The sequence below is a fragment of the Eptatretus burgeri genome, chromosome 18 (genome assembly GCF_056783735.1).
Source record: "Eptatretus burgeri isolate ZD-2024b chromosome 18, Ebu_testis_v1, whole genome shotgun sequence".
Lineage (NCBI taxonomy): Eukaryota > Metazoa > Chordata > Myxini > Myxiniformes > Myxinidae > Eptatretus > Eptatretus burgeri.
In genome coordinates this window covers 7,397,269-7,420,333 of record NC_140978.1, presented here as the reverse complement: position 1 = coordinate 7,420,333, position 23,065 = coordinate 7,397,269, and the positions used below count along the sequence as shown (strand labels likewise).

General features: G+C 44.5%; 1 long non-coding RNA gene and 1 pseudogene across 1 annotated transcript; one reads left to right on the top strand and one right to left on the bottom strand.

The window, feature by feature from the left end:
- The first annotated feature begins 5,301 nt into the window (after window positions 1–5,301).
- LOC147008531 (uncharacterized) lies at window positions 5,302–10,100 on the top strand. Its single transcript, XR_015053251.1, has 3 exons — window positions 5,302–7,411; window positions 8,496–9,107; window positions 9,390–10,100. It is a non-coding gene; the product is annotated as an uncharacterized LOC147008531 (long non-coding RNA).
- A 3,161-nt stretch (window positions 10,101–13,261) lies between these two features.
- LOC147008530 (uncharacterized) lies at window positions 13,262–17,358 on the bottom strand (annotated as a pseudogene).
- Window positions 17,359–23,065: the final 5,707 nt, after the last annotated feature.

Below are 23,065 nucleotides of genomic sequence, written 5' to 3'. Positions count from 1 at the left end.
ATAAATTTGCAGTTTTGTTTGTTGTGCACGTGAAGATTGTTTAACAGTGAAAAACAAGTGGCAACGCTAACTGAATGCTTGGACTCTGAAGAGCACATCAGGAAGCAGAAATTCTTCACCTTATTAGGTTCAAGGTTGGTGAAAAATCCTCACTCATTTCCTGTGTTGGTGAAGTGGAGATGGAAATCACAATGGATGTCCATCACTTTGACGTGCGGGGATGGGGCCCGTCAATTTTTCCCATTGATGGCATGGTTTTGGATGGTTTATTTTCCTTCTTGTTTCACATTCATCAGGAGATATTCATTTTTGTCTGTTGATTGTCACAGGAAGTTCCATTTTAAGTGTTGTATTGATTTTCTGTCAATCATTCACAACGACATTTTATGAGAAACTGCATCTTGCAACTCACATGAGAAATATTCCAGTATTTATGTCTGTGCAAGTCACATGATATTTTTGAAATGTTGCTTTATGATATTTCCAAGATATGCGACAAATAAGAGTCAAAAGAGAAGTGTTTATGTGGATACTTCTTTTACATTTTTATGATTTCCCTCTCCAGAGGAGTGGGTGTTACATTTTCGGTCGTTTGTCTGTTTGATTTTCTGTCCATCGAAAGCACAGATCAATTGGTATGTGAGTATTTTGATAACTTGTGGACCAGAAAACCACATAAAGAAGTCCTGGTGAGGGTCTTCACTCATTGATTGCTCTTTCTTGGTCTTTATGTTTTTGAAGTGAAAGAAATGTGTTTATCTAAGATGTTTGATCAAAAGTTTGTTGGGGTTATTATTTGATCATATTTGCGGTTATACTGTCATTTTCCTTTGGGTGTCAATGAATTTGAGGGCATTCCTGGACACCGGTCAATTCTGCAGTGCGTCCCACCATTGCCCCACTCAATTTCTTGCCACCCTCATTCCTCAGTGTCCCAATGTTTGGGAGAATACTGGTGGGCCGGATTTTCTTATCTCCCTTCCCCTCTGTCACTCATTCGCAATTACCTGACTCCACCATCTGGCTTTTAGAGAGCGTGTCTCTCTGTATGTTGTGGACCTGGCTTCCTGGTGCTCACCTTGGCAACTGTTTTCCTTCTGTGGATCCAGTGCAACCGTCCGACTCGATCCCATTTCTCCTGAACCAGGACCTTGCGGTCATGATTGCCGGGACGCACTTCAACTCCCTCAAGATGCCTGGGAGTCAGCGATCCCGGGCCAAGGAATGACCTTGGAACCCTGCTCAACATCGGTGGGTGGGCAGGTCGAGAACGCACACTGCCCTTTAGGGGGCAACTGTGGGTAAAATCGATCGGTGAGACTGCCTGTTCTCAATCCTGACTCCCATCGCACAGGTTGAAAGAAGTAGAATGATCCCGAGGGAACTCTGTGGATGTGGGTAGTCACATGCAGGATTACCAACAAAGGGGAGTGACACCCTATTGCCATGATCCAACACCATGAGACTTAATCCAGATTCCCTTTCCACAACCACCAGCCTTGTTCATCGTCTTCACCCCAACTTCCAATGGGAAACACAAACACTCAAAAACTTCATGCTCGGCCCTGATAGAAATACTCATGGGAAAGAATGGCCATTCGGAGAGCATGGTCCTGTGAACGGGCCACGCGAGCTCCACGTCCTACAATGGGTGCGTATTCGCCCAGCCAAGGGAATTGTTTCCCCAGGGTCCTGGGAGATTCGCCGTGGCCTTGACTCCCGTGCATGCTCCACACCAACCCTCATGGATCACAAAGTTTTGCATTCACCAGTCCAGATTTCGCAAATCGCCCAAACATCGAATCTCTTCTCGGATATGACGTTCGTATCAACTGACGGGACCCACTTCGCTTTCCGCCTTGATGGGGCCTGGTCAGAAGTACCCCTGCCCTTCAAACCCAGACCAAATTCATCACGAGTCAAGACGTTGGCAGTTCCGCTGTGCCTTCCAGTGAGAGGAATCATTTGTGACCAGGCATTAATGACTGGCTACTTCCGATGCTGTTTTGGTGTTGAATCAAAACCACATGACATTTTCAATCATGACTCGATATTCTGTTTTTGGAAGATAGTTTCAATTTAACAACATAATACTTGTGTACTGTCACAAACAACTTGTGTACTGTAAACATATTATGTTGCACACATAATACTACTGCTGGCCCTCGTCACCTGTATCTGCGGGACTCTCGTCGCCGCATATGCTGGCCTCTGGTCGCCTGAAACTGCGGTCCTCTCGTCGCCTGAAACTGCGGGCCTCTCGTCGCCTCCATCTGCGGGCCTGTCGTCGCCTGCACCTGTGGGCATCTCATCACCTGCACGTGCGGGCCTCTCGTCGCCTGCATCTCCTGTGGCTTCTCGTCACCTGCATCTGCTGGTCTCTTGCCTGCATCTGCTGGCCTCTCGTCGCAAAAATCTGCGGGCATCTCGTCGCAAAAATCTGCGGGCATCTCGTCGCCTGCATCTGCAGGCCTGTTGTCACCTCCATCTGCGGGCCTCTCGTCGCCTGCACGTGCGGACCTCTCGTCGCCCGCAAGTGCGGGCCTCTCGTTGACCGATCCTGTGGGCCTTTTGTCGCTGAACCTGCGGACCTCTCGTCGCCGAAGCTGCGGGCCTCTCAAAATTTGTTGGGGTTATTATTTTAAAACATTTCAGGTTCCAATGTCATGTTCCTTTGGGTGTCAATCAATGCAATGTGCCGTTTTCAATTTTTCCTCAATTCTCTTTAATTTTGGATAATAATATTATTTATTTATCAAAATAGATTTGTCATTTTAATTTAACATGGACATCCTTATTTCATATTTCGTCTTTTGGTGATTGTATTTGTTTTTGAACTGAGATGGGAAAGTGTTTAATAATGATGCTTGATAAAAAGTATGTTGGGTTTATTGTGGGAATCGAATGAAGTTGATTCTTTGATGCTGTTTTGGTGTTGAATCAATGCCACGTGACATTTTCAATCATTCCCGAATGTTCTGTTTTTGGAAGATAATTTTGATGAAAAACATCACACTTGTTTACTGTTACAAACAATGTGGCATTATTATTATTGTAACAACCTCAACATTTACGTGTTCTTCACGATCATTGTTTTAACAAGTATCTTGAAATTTTTTGAATTTGAAATCATCCACGACAATCTGAGACCAATTATTTTCCGAATGAGCTTCACCAATCTGAATATGAATGAGTATGAAGAAGCTCAAGAATAAATTTGCAGTTTTGTTTGCTGTGCACGTGAAGATTGTTTAACAGTGAAAAACAAGTGGCAACGCTAACTGAATGCTTGGACTCTGAAGAGCACATCAGGAAGCAGAAATTCTTCACCTTATTAGGTTCAAGGTTGGTGAAAAATCCTCACTCATTTCCTGTGTCGGTGAAGTGGAGATGGAAATCACAATGGATGTCCATCACTTTGACGGGCGGGGATGGGGCCCGTCAATTCTTCCCTTTGATGCCATGGTTTTGGATGGTTTATTTTCCTTCTTGTTTTACATTCATCAGGAGATATTCATTTTTGTCTGTTGATTGTCACAGGAACTTCCATTTTAAGTGTTGTATTGACTTTGTCATTCATTCACAACGACATTTTATGAGAAACTGCATCGTGCATCTCACATGAGAAATATTCCACTATTTATGTCGTCACATGATGCAAGTCATCACGTTGCAAGTCACATGATATTTTTGAAATGTTGGCTTTACATTGCCTTATGATATTTCCAAGATGTGACAAATAAGAGTCAAAAGAGAAGTGTTTATGTGGAAACTTATTTTAAATTTTTGTGATTTCCCTCTCCAAAGGAGTGGGTGTTACATTTTCGGCCGTTTGTCTGCTTGTTTGTCTGTTTGTTTGATTGTCTGTTTGCTTATCTGTTTGTTTGATTGTCTGTTTGTTTATCTGTTTGTTTTTCTCTCCATCGAAAGCACAGATCAATTGGAATGTGAGTACTTTGATAACTTGTGGACCAGAAAACCACATAAAGAAGTCCTGGTGAGGGTCTTCACTCATTGATTGCTCTTTCTAGTTAACCTCCGCCATCTTCGAAGATGGATGGAGGTTACTGTTTTCACCCCTCTCTCTGTTTGTTTGTTATCTTGCCAAAACGAAGTTTTTGCAAGATATGTTAGTCAGCTTGTATGTTTTTTATTTTATTTATTTTTTTTTGTTTGTTTGTTTGTTTGTTTGTCTGTAATCACGTATAAAAAATTCTGCAGAGCACAGTTATCATTGGAAATTTTTGTAACTTCGCATATCAGAGTCCTATAGAGGTCCCTTTCAGTGCACAAAATTTTGAAGGTCAAGGTCAAAGGTCAAGGTCACTTTGTCGCAAATCAGGGGAGTCGACGAAACCCTTATTTTTTGAGTAATTTTGATCGGATCGTCTTCAAACTTCATGGGAATATAGTTCATGGTCTGGCGCTCAGCTGATTAGTTTTTGGTGGCGATTGGCCTTGACCTTCATGGTTAGCTCCTCAGGTCAAACATATTTGACCCCAAGGTCAAATTTTCAAGTTTTAGGAACCATATCGTGTAGTACCTCAAATTGAACACCTCGATGAGTGCTTTCTTGGTATGTCAAGCTTGAGACATTATGACGTCATTTGGTGACGTCATGAGGCAAAAGCATATTTTTCATGGTTACTCTGTAGAACGATTCTCATCCGAATCTCTCGTCGGCAGATATTCTTCAAGGAGTCGCTCCTGGTGGATAGCAGCTCTGTTCACCTCAGTGTGACCTTAAAGAAGTCACACGTGGTCACCTTTTGGCAAGATACGGGTCACCCTGCGGGTGACATTGGTTTATTTATTTATTTGTTTTTTTGTTTGTTTGTGAACAGTATTACGGAAAAACTCCTCGACGGATTTCGACGAAACTTGGTGGGGGGGGGGTAGGTATGGTCCAAGGATCATGCCATTAAATTTTGGACTTGGTCCCCCCCCCCCCAAAAAAAAAATTTGTTAGAGAATTTTTTTTTTGCATTTCTACATATTTTAAGTGATTTCCAACCCCCTCTCCCCCCAAAAAAAATTGTTTGAGAAAAAAAAATTTCTTTGCTTTTATACATGTTTTAAGTGATTTCCAACCCCCCCCCCCCAAAAAAAAATGTTAGAGAAAAAAAAATTTTGCAACTTTTTTTTTCAACAAAAGTTCGATTTTTTTTCTTTTTTGCATTTTTACACGTTTTAAGTGATTTCCAACCCCCCCCCCCTAAAAAAAAAGTTGGAGAAAAGAACTATAACTCTCAGCACTGTTGACATCATATATCATGAATAAGATATAAGGTTCACTTGAGTGACCCAGCATTATTGGTGGCGGAGGTTTTGCACTCTCTCGAGTGCTCCCCCTCCAGTTCTATATGTTTTAAAATGAAAGAAATGTGTTTATCCAAGATGTTTGAGCAAAAGTTTGTTGGAGTTATTATTTGATAATATTTGCGGTTATACTCTAATTTTCCTTCGGGTGTCAATGAATTTGAGGGCATTCGTGGACACCCGGTCGATTATGCAGTGCGTCCCACCATCTGCGGGTCTCTCGTCGCCTGCATCTGCGGGCCTCTTGTCACATGCATCTGCGGGCCTCTCTTCACCTGCATCTTCGGGCCCTCGTCGCCTGCATCTGCGGGCCTCTCGTTGCCTGCACATGCCGGCGTCTCGTCGCCTGCAAGTGCGGGCCTCTCGTTGTCAGCACTTGCTGGCCTTTCGTCGCCCGCACGTGCGGTCCTCTCATCTCCTGCATCTGCAGGCCTCTCGTCGCCTGGATCTGCGAGCCTCTCGTCGCCGGCATCAGCGGGCCTCTCGTCGACGGCATTTGCGGGCCTATCATCGCCAACACTTGCGGGCGGCGGGCCCACCTTGCCCCCTTCACCTTCATGTGCAGGCCTCTCGTTGCCGGAATCTGCGGGCCTATCGTCGCCTTCATTTGCGAGCCCAGCTTGCCCCTCATCAACTTAATTTGCAAGCCCTTCTTTGAATGCATGTGCAGTCTGCGGGTCTCTCGTCTGGGCGGAGCGTCAAGCAGAGCAAATCCAGCTTGCCTATTGACGCATCGTTGCACGTGACCAACCGTCAATCTCGTGATTATCACCCCTTCATGCCCCGGGAGTTCGTTTAAAGTTAGATCGGGGGATTAGGCAAATTACATGTGGATGTTGTTCTTCAGTAGGTGCTGATTGCAGAATGTTTTTTTTTTTTATTGTTTCTTCTTCTTTTTTGCGGGGCGCAGGGGATAATAGAACAGCTGTGGGTGTGGCTTCTTAGTGTTGTGTTCTTATTAAGCAGGCACCCCGTGCGCTGGGTGCTCGTCGGCCAGGTGAAGCCGTAGGTATGTACAGGGGGCCAGTGGTGTGTTCGTGGGTGCAGGTACCCAACGAGAGGTGCCTGGCATGTCGGTGTAGTGTTTAGCTTTGTGTTCAATGTGCCCGGGTACCCAAGCAGTGGGACCTGGGGCGTCAAAATGCCATGTGGGCATCGAGGGGGGGGGAGTGCCAGTGAGGGCATCCCCTATGTTTGGGTGAGGAGCAGGCAAGCTCAGAGGTGGCTCCAGCATCCCATGGGTACTAACGGTGAGTATGCAGGTAAGCAGACCAACCAGTGGAACCACACTGCCCAGCCTCGAAATTGTGCGACGGAACAGAAAGAAAATTTGGTGGGCAAGGCCCAAAATTGCAAGAGCACCAACGCATATGGGATGGGAATTTGGGTTTTCAGAACTCCATAGTTTAATAGTGTCCTCTTGGCAGGGTATAACCCCGGGGACAGTTTAAAAGTGTAACAATATTTGCGTCATTCGGATTGATGAAGACCCCTTCGCACCATCCACTGTCACGATGATCGCCGGCTGCTGGACTTGCTCTCCTGAAGGACTTGAGAATGAGAAGTGTCATGATGTAAATATAAGATTGCCTGTACAGTAGTTCTGCTCTTTTTCCTTTCCATAGAACCTTGGGGGGATTGGGTATGAATTTGGCAATGGGGACAGTGGGATATCGGAGACAAGACGTCGCAACAAATTGTAAAAAGAGGGGGGGCTAGGATTGTGTCTATGAGGGATAAGACGTTGGATGTGTGTGGACGAGTAGGGCCAACTTCGAGCTCTCTCTCTCTTGGCATCACCACTCCTGCCCCAGGAATGTGCACTCCAGGGACCGGCCGACCATGTTGGTCGAACCTGGTGTTTGATGGCATTACCTGTTTTTCTTTTTTTTTCATTTCATGCTGTTTGCTGTTTGCCTTGTTGTTTTGCTTTGTCTTACCATCCCCAGGACCATCATTGCATCACTCACCTTGCTGTATCACTTGCTCTGCGTCCATTGCATCACTCACCTCACTTCACCATTTGCTCCGTGGCCTGCATTCCACCCCCACCTGTTCTGTGGACTGCCACTCGCTGCAGCCTCATACAAGGTAACACCGTTACAATTATCATGGTGGTTTTGTTTTCTTTTGTTTGAACTGCATTCACTGCAGCAGCATGCTTCCGTACTTATGGACTGCCTTCTTTGCTGCAGCCTCATACCAGTCTCATGCCACTTTGATTCACTTCTTTTGCCACAAATTTCCACGACCATGAACTGCACAAACACAGCTCGGTGGAGGAAGTGGCTCGGTTCTTGTTGCTGCTTCTTTTGATCATTTTTGCTTAGAAGGCCACAACATTTATGGCCTGTATGCCGGTTATTGGCCTGCCGGTTTGTTTTTGTTCGGTTTTGCTGGTGAAGGGCACGAAGAGCATGAAGGTGGCAAGAAGTCAACAGATGTCCCCCCTCCACAATTTTCCTTTTGAATTTCTGTAGGTCCTGGGTCATAAATTATATATAGTTGTGTAGATTATTGAAGCCCACCGGTTATATGTTATAGTTTCAAAAATTCCCGCAAATTTGATGCAGCATAAGGTTGTTTGTGTGAGTCAGATAGTTCCAAATGCATCAGGTGGAACATATCTCATTTAAAATGTTGCACACACTAAAGAGTCGAGTCAAAACGTACGAGGTAGGGGTAACTTCACCTGCATTTCACACAGTAATGCTAACTTTTAATGGCAATGATGTAACTTCTAACAGATGTCTCCAGCTGTTAGACAAAACGGGGCGAGTCTGGGAAAGGGGAAGGGGTAGTGTTATGGATTTCAGACTCGGATCTGACTAATGTATACAACATTCAGGTCCTCAGACAGTTATTTACATAAATGCATGTCCAGGATAGACCCATCCCCTTGTCTGGTGGGATTCTAACTCTGATGCATTGGAGAAGGGTATAGAACAGATTCCCTTTCTTATGGGATGGCCTTTATCTCTACAATCCGTTCTTGCACACGAGAGATAGCTGTTAGCCCAAATGACTCATTCTTCCCCCCTTTCCATCGGGACACATTGGCGTGGAGGTAGACGATTTATTTACACTCAGAACTTACAGGACATTTGATTTTATGCATGCCATGGGCTTTTCCTAAACGGCTGTGGATCATTTACTTCACCCACCTCTCTTTCAGCAACGTTGACATCCATCTTTTTCTATCGACGTTTGGCGTCCCGTTTGGCAGCTCTATGGATGCTGGCTGGCTCTTGTTCGTGTCTGGCTGAATAAGGAAGGGATGACCGCAACATTGACAGTTGGTCACGTGCATCGATTCGCCAAGAGGTAAGCTGGATTTGGCTGAGGTCTGCTTGAGGATCTGCCCAGACTGGTTGACTATAAAAAGGACTAGAGGACCGTCATCCTGACCATTGGCGAGAGTTGGTGACAATTCCTGACAGCTCCTGACTATTGTTGACAGCTCGTGACGGTTCCTTCTCGCTCCTGACGGTTGGTAACAGTTCCAGACCATCGCTGACAGCTCCTCACAGCTTCTTACAGCTGTCCGTTGGTTCCGGCTCCTGATAGCTCCTGATGGTTGGACCGTTCCTGCTGGTTCTGCTCGGTACCTGCTCTTGGCGTACCTGATTCTTGGCGTCCCTGGTTCCTGGGGGTGACGACGTGACATCGATTGGTGTTCGGGCCTGTTTGTGGGTGGGTGCACAGCGAGGCAGGGTGCTGGCAGTGGACCAAGGCACGCTCACACATTTTGGGATATTTTATTGGACGCACCATGACTTCTGCCTTGGTAAGCCCAGACCGGATTTCTTCCCCCCCCCCCCCCCCCGAATGATCTGCTGGGTACCCTTGTCTCGTGTTTAATTGTTAAGTAAGGCATCGTTATAAGCATCTGCTCTTTGTCTATTTTTCTATCAATGCCTGTTTAGTTCTTTATTTGTTTGAGATTATTTTGATTGATTTGACTTCATACTTTTAATTTTATTTCAAAGTTTTAGGTTTTTTAACCAGATGGGGAAATCCTCAGTGTACAATCTATGTGTTCTCACCCTTTTTCCTGGCAAACCTGCAGAGCCACAAGCTCATTGGCGAGCGCTGCTTCAAGCTAACGTTTCCACAACAATTAAATGGCAGGTGATGTATAAAGAACTGATTGTCAAGCGCTCAGGCGATCTACAATGGCGGCTAGCGCACAACATCCTGCCTTGTAACATTCTGTCCCACCATATATGTCCTGAAACTCGGAATTGTGCCCCTTTTGTGACACCCCAGAGACCATTTTTCGCATTTTCATTGAATGTTCAAGGTTGGCCTCGCTTTTTGGAATTATGTCGCGTGTGATTCGGGGGCTCGGTTTGACTTTTACGCATTGTGTTTTTATATTTGGTTTCAATGTCTTGTATCAATGCAGAAATGAATGTCTTTTAGCAAATTTTTTGTGTTCTGAGACAAAACTAGCCATATATTTATCAAGGAAACGAAAACTGCAGAACACACATTTTAGCTGATGACGTTTTAACTATTTTTAAAGCATTGGTTACGTCACGTGTTCTTTTTGAGTTTGAAATTCAAGATCCTGTTTTATTTAAAAACCGGTGGTGTGCGAAGCAATCTTTATGTAACACGGTTGGTGGTGCTCTGACCATCAATTTATAATTTTAAAATATTACTTCTTTGTTACCCCTTCCTTTCCTGGTTGCCTTTTTTTTGATGCCTGTACGAACTTCCTTGCAATAAAGGAGAACAAAAGTCAAAAGTGTCTCTCTCTCTCTCTCTCTCTCTCTCTCTCTCTCTCTCTCTCTCTCTCTCTCTCTCTCTCTCTCTCTCTCTCTCTCTCTCTCTGTCTCTGTCTCTGTCTCTGTCTCTGTCTCTGTCTCTGTCTCTGTCTCTGTCTCTGTCTCTCTCTGTCTCTTTTCCTCCCCGTCTCTCTCTCTCTCTCTCTCTCTCTCTCTCTCTCTCTCTCTCTCTCTCTCTCTCTCTCTCTCTCTCTCTCTCTCTCTCTCTCTCTCTCTCTCTCTCTCTCTCTCTCTCTCTCTCTCTCTCTCTCTCTCTCTCTCTCTCTCTCTCTCTCTCTCTCTCTCTCTCTCTCTCTCTCTCTCTCTCTCTCTCTCTCTCTCTCTCTCTCTCTCTCTCTCTCTCTCTCTCTCTCTCTCTCTCTCTCTCTCTCTCTCTCTCTCTGTGTCTGTGTCTGTGTCTGTGTCTGTGTCTGTGTCTCTCTCTGTCTCTCTCTGTGTCTCTCTCTCTCTCTCTCTCTCTCTCTGTCTCTCTCTCTCTCTGTCTCTCTGTCTCTCTGTCTCTCTGTCTCTCTCTGTCTCTCTGTCTCTTTTCCTCCCCGTCTCTCTCTCTCTCTCCGTCTCTCTCTTTCTTTCTCTCTCTCTGTCTGTCTGTCTGTCTGTCTCTCTCTCTCTATCTTGCCCCCGCCCCTGCTGGCTGTTGGTACGTTGTGTGTACTGTCATGGCCGCTCCTTGCTTCGTGTCGTGAGTACCCCTCCTCTGCCGTGCTGTTTGGTGTTTCCACTTTCCACATTTTTCATTTCCCATGTGTTCGTTTTCTACTTGTGGACTTTCCCTGTGGTTTTTTTTCCTTCCTGTCTGGAGAAGAAAGAGAGCCCACGGTCTCGTGTCCAGAAAATCGTAGGCCGAAGGCCTGTCATGGCCGCCGGGGGAGGTTTTTCTCGTTCACTTCGACCGTGTTCTTTGTTAATTCTCAACTTTAATCGTTGATTTCTTGGTGTTTGTGAAAATGCCTTATTTCTCCCGATAAAGTTTACTAACTTGTTTTCTTGAGTTAGAATGGCGGGTGAACGTTTCCATGTCGAGATGTTCGAGTCACTAACTCGTAAAAACGCTGTTTTTTGCTTCCCTCCCAGTGAGGTGGAACTGAACGATGTGCTTTCCACCATTGGTAACATCGTCGGTTTACATAATATTCGTGCTGCTTCTCGCATGAATAAGAAGTTTGTGGTGTTTGTGTCGGAGGAACACATGGTCGCCAGGGTGGTTGAGCTTGGCCTGTTCATCGAACCGAACACTTACATCTCTGTGTTCGCTTTACAGGCCCCAACAGTTAAAGTTAACATTAATGATATTCCACCATTTATAAGGAACCAGGACTTGTGTAACCAGTTAAACAAGTTCGGTAAGGTTGTGTCGAGGATCTCTATGGTGCCGATGCGCCATGTTAGCGATAAATTTAAACCCGTCATGTCCTTTAAAAGAGTGGTTTATATGATACTACCTGAAAATGGAAATACACTGAATGTTGTACTCGGTGTAAAAATCGACGGGTTTGAATATAAAATGTTTGCCTCCTCAGAGGTTATGACGTGTTTTGGGTGTGGAGCTTACGGGTATGTGAAGAGTGTTTGTGCCAATGCGGTTACACCGCAAGAAAGTGAAGGTGTGGTGAGGGGCGATTCTTCCTCACCACAAACTAATGGGGAGAAGGTGAATTGGGAGCCTCGCCCCGCCCCCCACCGGCTGAGGCGTTCGACAATTGGACTCGTCCACCACGACCGGCGTTGGAGAGAGGGTGTGTAATCGTGACGTAATTAATCCACCCCCACCAAACGAGGAAGTGAAAGTGGTTGCTTCCTCTCCTTTACCATCCACTGTACAGGAAAGTGTGGACGACATGGAGGTATCTGTTACGGATACCAGGCAAAAGCCCCAAAACGGTCAAATGTTGATGCCTTTGATGCTAAGGAGCAGAATAATGTCCAGATCGTGTATCTCGGTGGATCTCCAAGGTACGTCTCGGATTGGAAACCCCTTGGTGGTACCGGAGTCATTTGCGGATGTGGAAACTTCGCTTGTTCCACTAGCCGACTCTGAGTGGGACACAGAGAACAGTGAAGTATCTCAGGATGTTTTAAGTGTTTGTCCTGTTAGCCAAACTTGTTCAGACGAGTTGATAGCTATGTCTGACAGTGATGGAGAAATAGATAAAGGGGAAAATCCCTGTGAGTTAAATGTCAATCCCTCCCTCACAGATAATGATGTAAGAGGGTTGTAGAGGGGAATAGTCCGGTGGCTCAGTGAAAAAATCATGACACGCTGGATTAATGCAACAAACTTTGCACACTGGTTGTCTGGGTCCCATGGAAGCATTATAGAGGGTGGTGCCCAGTCTGCCATGTCCAGGTCAAAATGGCCGCCAATTTCCAAAATGGCCGCCAATTTCCAAAATGGCCGCCAATTTCCAAAATGGCCGCCTGAAGAGCATTTCTGACCACATATAAATACTACTAAATTGCATGTAAGGGTGATTTAGGAGGTTTAAATACAAAGAACCACACAAGATAACTTGGAAAAATATTTGGACAACTTATTTGCATAAATTCAAATTGGCTGCCACATTGTATCCCAGGCTGACCTAATTTTACAATTAGACCTTTTTTCAATATGTTTCTTATGATACTGCTGCAAGAGATTTTTCATTAGATAAATATTAGGCACTATCTAAACTGTTAACTACAGTTTGGCTGCAGTTACTATTTCTGACGTCATAGTTAATAAAATGCCATCCCACTAAAGACCTTTCGCAAGTCTTCCCATCAAACACTATTCTGAGGGTATAGTGCATCATGGGAACACTTGCAAAAGGTTTACTGTCACCTATAGTTGTCAGCATTGACGTAATTTACGTAAGTGTACCTCTATAACTGTATCTGAATTCATGCATGTAATGATAAAAAAAGAATGTTTGAGCTTGGTTTACAACATCTTACTACATAAAAACTCATAATTATGTGGTTTACGTGATGACTATCTGTTGGGAAATATACCACCACCTGTGAGAAAAATCCAAATGACGTCATAATGTATATTATCAAGGTTAAAATGTAAATCATGCTTCAAAAGTACCTTTTGTACTCATGCACCAACCCTTATTAGTTACAATTTGGATAAAACTGACCAATTGAGTTCTGCTAAGGATATCAGTTATATGCCATACTCAGCGAGTGCAACTTCCCCTGCACTCACAGAGTGCTGTGCACTCCAAGCCTGTATTACTGCATGTGTATCTCCTTGAGCATAGTGGTTCATAGTGGCCTTACAGCCACACTTGATGAGCTGTCTGCAGCATTTTGCGGCCTCTGGTATTGTTGTCCACAGTGGTTTCCATGTGTTGTCGTTATTAGTCCAACTGAAAGCATCAGGACTAGGGACATTCTGTTCAGTTGTCAGGCTCATCAACCAGATGCTATCTTGGTATATACTCCGGTTTGTGTGCTGGATCAGAGCAGCCTGAGATGCTGGGAGATTCTGCATCATTTGTACTTTGCAGGGGAAGAGTTTCTTCCTCAGGTCATTGACGCTGTCAGATGAGGTTTTGCTGTCATAGAAAATGCAGGTTAATTGTTCTATGACTTTGAAGAGAGGCGATTCAACCGACATTGGCGTGAAAGGATACTGCATAGGGAAGTGGAAGGCTTCAGTAGCTGTAGGAAATGCCCTCCAGGCCTCCCAAGATGACTTGTTTGCCCTTCCATTGAACTGTGATGTAGTATCTGACCCAGTGAAGGCATGAAAGAATGGAAGTGCTCTGGATTTCCCTTCACCGAGTTCACCACAGAGGGAGTTGATGTGGTAGAACCTGAAGTGTTTTCCTTTTCCAAATGCTACCCACAGCTGAACATCAGGATGTTTCTGTAGAAGGTCAAAGAATATGCCAGCCAGAATGACCACAACATCTGTATCCACTGTTCTGACCATAACAGTCTTTGCACCCTTTTGTAAAGCATCTGCGATATGAAGGCACATTCTGGAGTCGGCCTCTTCATGATCGGTTGCTGGCATAGGTTCACTGCTGCCTTTGGATACAACTGATTGTCTAGAGGTGATGTACACTTCCTTGTCAACTGGATACTCGTAGGCGGTAACTTCCTCTGTCAGCAAAGCAAACAGCTCTTCCTTGTTCTTGGACTCTTGTAGGAATGTAGCAAAGTTTCCAGGCATCTTTGTCTGTGGGGCGACTTTCTTTCTCACGCCTTTCCCTCTCTTCTCGCAAGTAGTATCCTTCAGGCTGCCCTCCCTGTAGGTGTCCCACAATGTCCATCCGCTTGCAGCTTCGAAGCTGGTGATTGGACCAGCATATGAAGTTTCCACCACTGTCCTCACCAAATGTTGTTGTGTCACCTCAAGGAAGAGCATGCACTACCGCTGGGCCATCAAACACTTTAACATCAAACTGTGTAGGAGCTTCTGGCTGCTTGCTGGGCTTCAGGAGATCCAGTAACTGCGATTTAGAGCTTGGCAGTTGGAGTTTACCATGATGACTCAAGGATGGGGGCCAGGGATGATTCTCATGAGAGAAGAACTCATCCATATCGGCATCACGAACCTGGCTGGAGATGAACAGCTTGCTGAAGAGACTGTAGTCGCTCTTGATGTCCTCCATTTGCTGTTTCGTCTTTGATTTAGATTTAGCATGAAGTTGTTTGAAAAGAAGCAGTCAATTCCATTTGATTGGATAATGAATTGACACAGTCCTCTCCACAAGGACGTCCTTAACATAGGCTTTGTACTGTTCCTTCGCTCAGGCTTCCATTGTATGCAGGGTATTGGCCGCAGCTTCATCAAGACAATTGTGACTGTCAATTGTCATGAGTTCTTGTGAATCTCCCAGAAAAGGGTTACCCATCGATGTAATTGTTGCACAGAGCTTATTGACTTTCGTCTTGACCAATTCTTGAGTTGAAGCCCCCTGTTCATGCTTTTGGGTGTCAGTAGTCTCGTGAGTGGTGTACTGGTCTTCAAACTCTGAGAGTAGTCTGGCCTGTTCAGGACCTGACACCATCCATCTCTTGAATGCTGCAGGGTTCTCTGTCAATCCAATTGCTCCACCAGTGTCCTTCACTCGTCCATTGTTTTGCTCATGTGCTTGATCCAGCGGCATGGTAGAGAATTTTCTTTGTGTCTTGGCGAAGACCCAGAACTTCTGTAGGTCATCTCTGATACCGTCGGGTAGGGATTTCATGTCCCTGATATGCACAGAAATCCAGCGTGTGTAATTTGGGTGGTCTGAGGCAAAGAAACAGGGGGGGGGGGGTCAATGTCTCAAGTACAGCAATGAAGAGTGAGAAGTTTCTCTCACGATGAGAACGAACAAAGATGAGGACCAGGATTTCTAATTGCAGAATTATGTCCCAGTACTCAAAGGTGGGATTCTTTGCACACATTTCTTTCTTCCAGTCATTGAAGGCTGCTTCATCATGAAGGTCTAGCTTCTCTAGGCATGCACCTTGCTGCAGTTTGGCAAGGGAAAGTGCACTGATCTGATGGGCATGCCTCATCCTTGTCAAGTGAGTTACATGAAGGAAGGAGTCTGCAGTTCCTGCAGAAGCAACACCTGCATCACTCAGAGCTGTATTCCAACCACTTCCTTCTAGCAGGTCTCCAACCATCATCCACAAAGCCATTTCTATGTGGAGGCCTCCAAACATGACAACAAAAAACGCTTCACCAAATGTCTGTGGCCACGTCCATTGCACATACTTAGCCAGGGCGTAGAGTGGTTGATCGAGTGCAATGACGGGTATCTGTCCTGGATTGCATTTTTCTGTTTCACGCTGTATAATGGTCATTCCATGTCTAACCATTGAAATGGTTGCAGCTTTCTCCAGAAAGAGTGGTAAGAGGGCACTAATGCCTATCGGGTCTGTAGGCTCTGGTTGATGCGATGCATGGTATGCAGCCCATGAGATGTATTCGTCTGTACATATTGTGTCTTTGGAGAGGATCTGAATACTCTGCTGGACCCATTGCGTTTCTTCTTTCTTGGCCTATTCAAGATGTCTGTCGATGTCAAGGGTATCAATGTCAGAAATACCAGCCTCTGAGACAACTACACCATCAATATTGCAAGCCACGTCTGGTACAATGTGGTAGTTGTCTGGTAGAGATGGTGTTCCGGTACGTTCAGGAGGGGGAACAGTGATAGCCGGTCTGCTGGTACCAGGGTTGGTGACAGTCGGGAACTGAAAGAGGCTAATACTTGTCCCATGGAAAGATCCTTGGGCTGTTGTGGAAGACAACTTGTGGTCGATGTTGTCGAGAGCCCCTCCTGTGAAAATACCATCACGAATCTGTGGTGGACACACTGAATCATCATCTTCAAAGCGTTGGCACACAGCTGTGGTAAGCCAGTCTTCTACCTCTAAGGTACGTTCATAACTGACACTCATGCCCATCTCGTACAGCTGTGTCAACATTTTCTTACTGCATGTAGGTGTGTGTACATTCAAACCAATCTGTAGAGGAAGGGGAGGCTCACGGTCCTTTGTATGGCGTGACTTGGACACACTTGAAGCCTCTCCTTTGTAGTTAAAGAGTATATTTTGGCAGATTGAGAGGCAGGCCTGGCAATGTGCAATGCTTTGGTCATTGATGTTGCTACCACACAGAAGCATAGATACCAGTGTTTTGAGAGAAGTGGGAACTGAACTTTCTTGGCAGTCAGTGGGAAATGTGCCAGAGAATTTAAAGAATTCTCCATGAGATATCTCTTTCCGTACTGTTTTCACTACACTGGCCATGGAGAGAGCTTCTTCATCAAAGTCACGTGATGCCATTGCTGCCTTCAAAATTTGCTGAAGCCCCTCATTAAATACAAGGAGAGTGTTCTGCCCATCTGACTGTTCGAGGCAGTCAGCTGCAAAGTGTGCAAGAAGCTGATTCTTGAGCCTTGACCTATTGATTGTTTTTCTGACACCTGGAATGTCAAGTCGCTGTTCAAACAATGTATGGATCTCGGAAAGTTTGAATATGTGAGTTCCATCTTCAATTCTGCTTTCTATATAAGAAACCAGCTCTGCAAACACTCGAGCCTGCATCATTTTCTGATCAATAGTGGATGTGGTATTGTCTTCCTGCTTTTCTCTTTCCATACTTCTATAGCGATTCTTGAAAGCTGTTAGACATTTATTGTGATACTTAGCTTCAATAGCTACTAAATCACCTCCTGCAATTCTTGCTAGCAAGTTTTTGTCTTTCAATGCTGTGGCCATATCTCTGAGTGTCATATCCAGTCCTAAAGTAGAACAGTTATGCATCTTGCCTTGAGTTTTTCTACAGAAGATGCAGTCTTTCAGAGTTGAAGATGACTCATGTGTTTGGCGTTTCGACTTTCTTTCATCCTGTTCAGTATATCTATCTCTTGCTCTTTCAAGCTTAGAGCTAGCAAACTTCAGTTTACATGCTTTATGCCATTTTGCACGATTTTCAAGAAGTTCAGCAGCAGTGTCACATCCGCTGTAGGCTAACTCAACTGGAAGTGCTTGTAGTTCACGAAATCTGTTCACATTCTGCAGGAAATCATCATATGAAGCCGGTCCTTCTCCATCTGACCTTTCAGCAGGACACTTTAAATCACCATCTTTCAAACCACATATTATGCACTTTTCCCCAATCCATTCTGCTTGGGATCTATATTCGTCTTCCTGAAAAGAGACCAAGACAAGCACATATATTATGTTTAAGCAATTACAGACAGAGTGGTAAAAATAAAAAAGCCAGGGTGAGGAAAACTTGTTAATTGTTCCTCAATTATAAACCTGCGATCGGATATACTCGGGGCAAATTTGGCCTCATGGCAAAAAACATTGACCTTTGGGGAAAATTTGACCATTTTGGAGGGAAAAGTGACATTTTTGGGGGGCGTGGGAACGTAACAAGAATAAAAACATGCTTGACTTATTCCAATCCCACATTTAACAACTGCTGCACAACTGCGGCAAGGTGAAAACCTTCCAGATTAACAAAAGCCTATGTTGTATGTGGTATTTATACAGTATTACACCATGTGACCTTTGACCTCGGCCTGACCTTGACCTTGGCACCCCAGACCGGGCACCCCCTTCTAGAATGTTTCTATGGGACCTGTATAGTAAGTGTGCAAAATGTGGCGCTTTAATCCAGCATGTCATGATCTTGCCCAACATTGGCGCTAAACCACCGGACTAGGACATGGGCAAGGCAAGTTCGGAGGGGGTCCATAAACAGAGCAGAACTTTCTGTTGAGCCAAAAGTAAGTGTTCCACAAGTAATAGGAGAGGCCATAGATGAAGCACTTGATTCAGATGAAACCTCTTCTACCCCACATTTCAGTGCTTTAAACTCTCAAGAGGATGACGAGGGAAACGACACAACCTTAGTGTCTCAAGAAAATGTGATTAAATTCCTGGATGATACATTCAGGAAAAGACGTAAAAATCAAAGATTACTTCCCGAATTTACACGATTTCATTAAAACTGCAAGGGGTATGGTTCGTGAACCTTATCAGGTTAACGCGTCAGATCCTCAATTCCAAAGGTTAAGGAAATGTGTTACTCGGGCTGGTAAAGAGCTTCAAGAATAACGAACAGAATGGAGATAAAAGTAGCATCCCTGAACATCAATGGAGGCCGCAGTTGTGTGCGTCGCCTCCAGGTATTTCAGCTCTTCCAAAATGAAAAAAAATTGATGTGCTAATGCCACAGGAGACGCATGCAAATCAGTCTTCTGAGGATGAGTGGTGTAAAATCTTTAAAGGTTGTCTTTTTTTCTCGAGTGCGCTTGTTGAGGCCAAGGCTGGTGTGGCAATTGTGTTTCATCCTCGACTCCAGCCTTCGGAGATAACTTGTAAGGAAATTTGCAAAGGTTACTTACTGTCTGTGCAATTTGTCAGTTGTAACCTAAAGATTTTCATGACAAATGTTTGCTGTCCTAGTGCTAACTCTGAAAGAGGTGCATTTCTGTACAAGTTGGCAGAGTTTGTAAGCACCATTGACTTAACCATGTTTTGTGTCTGCAGGGTGACTACAACTGCATCCTCAACCCACAACTTGATCGGAACACTTGTGAGCCTCATCCACCCAGTGCAAGGCCTTTGGCACAGCTCGTCAAAAAGTTTAAACTGGTGGATGTGTGGCGGGTACAAAACCGTAATATTCGTCAGTATACATGGGTTTGTGCATCAGGAAATGTTTTGACGATGGCTCGCCGAGACAGATTTCATGTTAATCATGAAATGGTAAACATTGTTAAGAACTCTTATATCAGGCTGTCTGGTTTTTCCGATCATCACATGATTGTTATGGTGTGTGGCTTTCCTCATCATGTCTGTGGAAGTGCATATTGGACTTTTAATTTGAAACTTTTACAAAGTGCACATTTTATAGAAGATTTTAAAATGGTTTGGGAAAAATGGGAGTCACAAAAGGGTTCATATTTGAACTTAAGACAATGGTGGGACTGCACAAAGTCCCAAATCAAATGTTTTTGCCAACTATACTGCTCTTACAGCACATGCAACGCTTTTGGTGTGATATCTGCTTTAAAAAACGATATACTTATCTGTGAGCAGAAAGCTGGATTGTCTAGCGGGAATTTCCAGCAGTTGTCGGAGAAAAGGACCCTTCTGGCTGAAATAGTGAAAGAGCGGGCGGCCGGTGCTTTCGTCCGACTGCGGAATGAAAAAATCCAACTTGACACACGAAACAAAGGGTTCTTCAATTTGGAAAAAATGGTCAAGACCTCTCAACAAATCCATGCTTTGCGTTCTTCTGGTGGTGATTTGTTGACCTCCCAGAATGATGTCAAGCATGAACTACAAGACTATTTTCCTAAACTCTTCGCAAAAAGAACTGTGAATGAGGAGAACAGGAATGTGATGCTTGAACAGCTCCCTTCTCTGTCTGAAGACCAACAGCAATTGCTTGAGCCTGGCATTTCTCTTGGAGAACTTTCTGCTGCGCTCAAGGATAGCAAGGATGGGAAAGCCCCTGGACTTGACTGCCTTCCAGCTGAATTTTATAAGGCTTTCTGGGACATTCTTGGCCCTACTCTTCTTGAGGTCTTTCAGGAGAGTGTTGAACAACGTGAATTGCCATTGAGCTGCCAGGGGGCAGTTTTGTGTCTCCTTCCGAAGAAAGGAAACCTGCATGAGACCGCAAGTTGGCGGCCTGTGTCACTCCTCAACACGGACTATAAAATATTGTCAAAGGCACTTGCAACCCGTCTAAAGGAAGTCATCTCTTTCTTGATTGGCACTGATCAATCATACTGTGTTCCAGAACGTTCCATATACGATAATATTTTTTTGGTGAGAGACTTAATCAGTCTTGGTCGAACTGCATCTCCTGGTTTGGGTTTATTCCTTTTAGATCAAGAAAAAGCTCTTGACAGTGCTAACCATTCTTTTTTGTTTGATGTATTAAAGGAGAACAGGGTTTGGGGAAAAAATTTATTAACCTCCGCCATCGAAGATGGACAGAGGTTACTGTTTTCACCCCTGTCTTGTTTGTTTGTTTGTGAACAGTATTACGGAAAAACTCCTGGACGGATTTCGACGAAACTTGGTGGGGGGATTAGGTATGGTCCAAGCTGTTAGGGTTAGGGTTAGGGTTAGGGTTAGGGTTAGCTTTGTCAATTGTCAAAGCTCCTCGTGACCCCACTAGCTCTCCCAAGGTAGTCGTACTGGATACGGTTGTTCCGGTAACTGAGGAATCTCATCGGAATGAAAAAAAGGATAGAATGGTTTCCAATAACGAGAATGTATTTCAAAGTGTACAGTGTGGTCTGGGTCCTTCAGATAGCGGTGAAGTGTCTCTTGGTGTTACTGAACCGTGTGTAGAATGTCGGGAGGTATCAGCACTCGGTTTTCCTGAGACAGACCGAAATAGTGTTGCAGCTCCATGCGATGTTCCCGCCCCAACAAATGATCAACATACAGTTTGTGTGGCCTCGGTAGAGGTGCCCGATGTAGTTGTACAAGATGGTGGATTAGAGGCCCCACCTCATGTTGATGAAAGTGTTAAACAGGACTCGCAAAGTACCACCGTGCATCACTCGGTACCCCTCTTAGATGTGTTTGTAAAGGTCCAGGGTGATACTTACGAATCTCGTGGAAGGTTATCTGGGCTGTCTGCTTCAGATGATGATGACATGGAGGTGACTGATCTGTCACAGTCATCATCTGATCATTTACAGATATCTCCGCAGGTTATTGTATCCTTTCTGAATGAGACGTTTCGGCAGCGGAATGTCATCATTCATAAACACTTTCCTGACTTGCTTTCCTTCATGCAGACTGCAAAGTGTATAATTAGGAACTCTAAAAATTTTGAAATAACTAAACCACAAATTCACAGACTGAGGAAGTTTTTATTACAAAAGCAGGTTTAGAATGTTCTCAACAGCTGCCAAACCCCCCTGATACGGGATGAAAAGGAAGGAAGTGCTTTTTGGCACCTTAAACATGAATGGGGGTGGTGCTAACCATTTGCGTCAGATCCAAGTTAAAAACGTGTTGCTTCGGAAACATGTGGATGTCTGTTTGTTGCAAGAAACGCACATAACGGAGACTTCACAGTCTGACTGGCTCTGCCTTAACAAGGGGCTTTGTTTCTTCAGTAATTTGTCTTCTGTCTCGGTGGGTGTTGCCTTTATGCTTCGTCCAGGGTTTGTTCCTGACTCGTATAGTTTCCTTGAAATAGTTAAAGGACACTTAGCATCATTAAAGTTCGTGTATCAAGGATTTCACCTCACCTTACTTAATGTCTATGCTCCTCGTGAGAGCGGGGCTCGTAAAGATTTTTTTACACATCTGGCTAATTACTTCCATACTTTAGTCTTTTATCACTGTATTTGTATCGGAGGAGATTTCAATTGCACGTGTGAACCTAATTTAGATAGGAATACACCAGAACCACATCCTGAATCTCATAAACACATATCTTGTTGTTTTTCATCACTTGGTCTTCTCGATGCTTGGCGCATACAGCACCGTACAGCATCTCAGTAAACATGGTGCCAGTGTGCTAATGGTAGGGTGGGGGCACACATCGACTTTTTCTCTGTTGTCCCATTGAAAGGAGTGTTTTTTTTTATGGCCATTTTTCACGCTGATCATGAATCCGTTGAAATTTTTGACCGAGGATGATGTCTTACTAAGACTAAGACAGCCTATACTTAAGAGCTAAACAGAATAGGATTAAACAACTAACTTGAAATCCTATGTGTATGTGTAGATACTTTGTTTCTATCCAGGAGGTGCACAAAGTCCTCTTTGGACTCTCAACCATCACAATATCATGACAGCTCAGTGTGCTATCATTTTGAGACATTTTAGAACTAAAGCTTCTTGAAGATTACCAACTATAAAACTTTTTGTGTTGCTCTCAATTGCACCGATGCCAGTCTCATCATCGGGCAAAAAGTAAACGTTTTAAGTATTTAAAACTGTGGAACTTTTTAATGGAGGTTGGCTGGATAGCCTCGAGTTAGGCACACTCGCCTGTAAGTTGTCGAGCCTGAGATCATCACCACCATCATCATCACATCTATGGAAGTGAAGGTAGTCCTGTTGATCTGCTGGTTGAGTGGTTGAACTCAACTATGGTTGAGTGGAATTGGGTTAAATTTGTTCTGCAGTTTAGATGGCTCAGCAGTGACAATCAGTGCAAGTTGAAACACAAGCCACCAAATCTCGTCTCGATGCAAGACCCCTTTTAGAGGCTTCAACAGATTGAGCATCCACAACATTACGGGGAATACTGACGAAAGAAATCCTTCCTCACTTCCAACCTGTACAAGGAGTTTAAGGTAGTGGCCTCATATTGAAAGGCATTCCGCAGGAGCGAAGAAATACGACTGCAGCGTAATCTGGTCTATTCCATATAACACACTCTCACTATGTCTCTCCTAAAGGACCGTTTGGAACCCCCCCTCCCATCCACTTTCTCAACAATCCTCTGGAAGAAGTC